Source organism: Octodon degus, unplaced genomic scaffold, assembly GCF_000260255.1.
Source record: "Octodon degus isolate 3935 unplaced genomic scaffold, OctDeg1.0 scaffold00210, whole genome shotgun sequence".
In the NCBI taxonomy this organism is placed as follows: Eukaryota; Metazoa; Chordata; class Mammalia; order Rodentia; family Octodontidae; genus Octodon; species Octodon degus.
Genome location: NW_004524786.1, coordinates 2,873,246 through 2,877,564, shown reverse-complemented (window position 1 = coordinate 2,877,564; position 4,319 = coordinate 2,873,246). Strand labels below are relative to the sequence as shown.

Sequence of the window (4,319 nt, the reverse complement as noted above, 5' to 3'; positions counted from 1 at the left end):
TCAGTGGATGGCGTCCATGTTTAAGAGTCTGAGGAAAAGTTTACGGGTCAAGGAAAGAACCATAGAGCAGTAAGCAGAGCCGCCAAGCTCTAAGCTGTCGCTCCTCAGAGGCCTCCAGACAGTACGAGAATGTCCTGGGGGCGCTGCGTGCGTCCTGGTGACTCTGGGGAGGGCTAGATCCCCCAGCTTCCTACTGATTCTGAGTGCTGGCTTGGCATCCCTCCTTGCCACGTGACCTCAAGAGGACTCACGTAATACACTGTAAGAGTACTGGACATATGCAATAGACGAGGAGCTCATACGCAGGTGCTCGTCCCCAGGGTGCAGCCTGCCCTAGAGCAGAGGCCTGCTGTGCTGAGGCGGCTTGCTCGCACCCCGCCCCCACCCCAAGTGACCTCCAGCCTCATGACACACTCCTGTCACACCAAAAGGCTTTTTGTCCCCACAGTCTCAAATGTCTTATTTATTTATTGCCTTCCATATTTGAGACTTTATTGGTTGTACTGCGGGTCAGTACAGGTGATTCACTTTGTACACAGTTTTTTTTTTTTTTTTTTTTTTTTTTTTTTTGGATTGAACTCAGGTCCTTGTGCTTGCCAGGCAAGCTCTTATTCTACTGAGCCATCTCACCCGCCCCTTGTGCACAGTCCTTAACACACGCAAAAATGCCACATGTTGTTTTTTAGTTACTTCACTGACTTTCCAGCTTCAAGTTTGGAGGCAAATTTTCTGTAAGACGCTTAAATACCAGCCTCGTCAAATGCTGACAGAGTGTCACTTAAGTCTCACTGACCACAATTTTGTAGCACATACACCACATACTCAACTTTTTGATCTTTCACAGCACATTAACAAAATTAGGCCAACCAGACTTCCACTACCAAAGGCCTTACATAATGCATATGATTCTGACAGGCAGCAATCAGGAAGTTGCTTTCTTTAGGAAACTATTCCACTAAAAACGTGGTAATAGAAGTCATTTGAAATATCCCAAACATATGAAATGCATGACTGTGATTCCAAATTGCCATTTAGTATGCTTTGTACTGCAGGATATAAAACTATCCCCACCCATGGAAGGGTAAGTCGACACCCATGACAGTCAGCCTGCCAGGATTCAGTGTCCCATGATTTTCTGGTTGTACCAAAAACTAAACAACCAAAGAAAGATTTCACCTCTTAATGAAATCATTTACACTTAAAAAATGCAATGACATGGGATTCCCTCCTTTTCAAAAATGTTTCTAGAACTACTAAAAATTTGCATTTACAAAACTGTTTATAAAAATTGTACTGGATTGTACAAGAAGGGACACAGGCGCACTGGTAAGACACGCTGTGTGGAGAATCAGACCTGGCTTCTTTCTCTCCTGCCCATCAGAGGCTGCGCTCTCCTCATTTTTAGTTTCTCCATCTGCCGCGGGTAAATCTTCCTTGGCTTCTTGATTTGCCACTTCAGCCTGTTTTCCCTTGGCTCCACTTTTCCCTTTTGCTTGCACTTTTTTGTCTGAAGATTTATCCTTTCCACTCTCTTTTGGCTTCGTTTCCACTTCTGCAGGATCAGGGTTAGTGGACAACCTCGCCGATCTCCTCTTGGGCTCCTCCTTAAAGGCCCCATCTGCCCAGCTGACCTTGCTCTTGGGCATCTTGGTGGTGGCAGGGCATGTGCGGAATCTTCAGAGGAGCACAGGAGCTTCGTGGATCTGTGCTGCTGGGCTGCTGGGACCTGCCTCAAATGTTTTATTTAGAAAAGCAAACTCATACACAGACAAACAAGAGGACAATTAGGGCATGTCTTTCTTTCCTTCTTTCTTTCTTTGGTACAGGGTCTCACTGTGCAGCTCAGACTCATAGTGATCCTCCTGTCTCAGCTTCCCCAGCACTAGGATTACAGGCGTGTGTCACCACGCCCAGTTTCCCCAGCCACAACAGCATGCCTGAGCCGGCAGGGCACGTGGTACTGGGGCTCGAACTCAGGTCCTTGCGCTTGCCAGGCAGGGGCTTAGCCCACCGAGCTACCTCCCTGGCCCCATTCTTTCTTCTCGCATGTCCGTCATCCCAGGTGCTCCTTCCCTCTGAACAGTCTCTTCCCCTCTCACAGTATCCACTGTAGCTTTCAGACTTTATTTACTCTCTCAGGTTCTTGCACTAGGGAGACCAACAATCTGATGTTTACACACAGGGGTCTGATTCATTGTACTTCTGAGTATGGTCTCTACTGCATCCATTTACCTACCAAAGTCTGGAGTTTATCTTTCTTTATAGCAGATCCATGCCCTGTGGTATACGGTGCCACATCTTTTCATCTCTTCCTTGGTTGATGGGCATTTGGGTTGCTTCCAGGACTTATCTATCGCAAATTGTGTAGCCGTAAACAAGGTGGCACATGTATTGCTCTATATGATATTTTTAATTCTTCTGAAGAAATACCCAGAAAAGGAATAGCTGGGTGGAGTGGGACCCTCATCCTAGATTTCTGAGAAGTCTCCACGCTGAGGCCACTGTGGCTGCACCAGTCACACTCCCAGCAGTGGAGAAGGGCTCCTTCGTGCCCCCCCACACAGCCCTGAGCTGTCCTTATTGGCTGACTTCTTGATGACAGCTTTTCTTTCTGGGGTTAGATGGAAGCTCAGCATTGTTTCGATTTGCATTTCTTGATTGCCCAGTGCTGTGGGACACTTTTCGTCAATTTCTTGCAGCTCTCTTTTTCTCCTACTGCCATGACGCCTGTACCATCACCAACCCCCATGCGATTTATGGCCTCCTGGCCATGTCCTTATTCTTCAGGCCTGAGCTCCCATGTCCCCTTCCTTGGCTGGTCTGAAGGTGTCCTCGGCCACAATGTGCTATAGCAGCACCAGAAGCCGTGCGTGGTGGCTGCAGTTACACTCCTGCATCGTCCCTACACGGAGAGCTCCCTACAGACCAGACTTGGGTAGCTACCATCTCAGCCCCTCGCACTCACCTTATGTGCTGCTCTGACCTCCTGAGCTTGCCTGCAAGCAGCAACGATAAGATGCTCTTGCTGTGCTGTTCCAGTTTTCTAATGCAGCATAAAAATGCCCTCAAATACATTGCTTAAGACACTGATTTACCCTTTTACAAAATGTGGGTATGACAAGCAGACGCACCTTGTTACTCCTTTATGCGAGGCTGGCTGAGGTCCCACGGGCATTCTATCGCAACAGAACAACCGGATGCATGCAAACAAGTTTCAGTCCTGTGTGAGATGCCTGCATTGAGGTGGTAGGAATGACAGCCTGGTGGGACTCTCTGTCACCGCAGCCCCTTGTTGCTTAGTGGTGCCCACTGAGTTCCCTTACACAGGAATTAGGTCTCGACAGAATAAGAGCAGAAACTGAGAAGACTCCTAAGACCTGCTTGCAGATTCTAGACTGTCACTTGTGTCACCTGCTACTGATGAAAGCAGTGCAGAGGCCAGCTCAGATCCAAGGCCGAGAGCTCCCCCTCTCGGCAAGGGCGTGAGGAAGGTATTGGAGGGTGGGAGAGGTTGCTGGCCTCCGTCTCTGCAAGCGACCCACATTTTATGATGCAGTCATTTTGTGTGGTTAAACCAGGTAATTCCATTACTCTATTTTTAAAGTGTTTCTGTGGAGCAGATTATCATTAGATGAATTAAGAAGTTTGAGGAGCTGCCTTGTGCTGCATAAGTTATTTTACTTTCAAAGGTAAAATGAATGTTGGAGCAAGATGTTTGCAAAGCCACCCTCACACATGGGCTTGCTTCTTCTCAAATTACAAGGCGATGAGTTGCTTTGGTAGAAAGCCAGTGGAGAAAAAAGGCTGTAATGTAACCCACCAAGAGCGCAAACTTCCCATGAAAAATTACTTGGTTGAAATGCCTGAAAATATTAACTGTCTTCAACCAAAATTGAAAATAATGCCCACATTTAAAATGATCCATTATTTGTAGTCATATAGACAGATTTCTACACCATAATTTTGAAAAAAAAAATGGGATTCTACCAGAATAATGAATAGATACACCTGCTTTTCAGACATGTCCATTACACTAATTAAAATCTAGTATGGCCACAGCTTTTTAATCACTTTCCATCATTGCTACAGTCAGAGAAGCCAGCTTTATTGCCCACTGTAATTCAATCCTTGTAATAAATCTTCATAAAGCCTGAGAGCAGTGTGTCCTTCTGAAACTCCAGCGACAGACTGCAAAATGCTCGCAGAATGTACAGATGAGCTTTATTTCCTTTCCTGGTCACTTGGTATGACAAACAATGTGAATAAAATAACTCTAAGTAGAACTTAGGCTGTGTCTTATATTTCTTTGAATATTTCAT

At 46.2% G+C, this 4,319-nt stretch overlaps 1 pseudogene; it reads right to left on the bottom strand.

Moving 5' to 3' along the window:
• Positions 1 to 1,646, bottom strand: LOC105744030 (annotated as a pseudogene).
• Between the last annotated feature and the right edge of the window lie 2,673 nt (positions 1,647 to 4,319).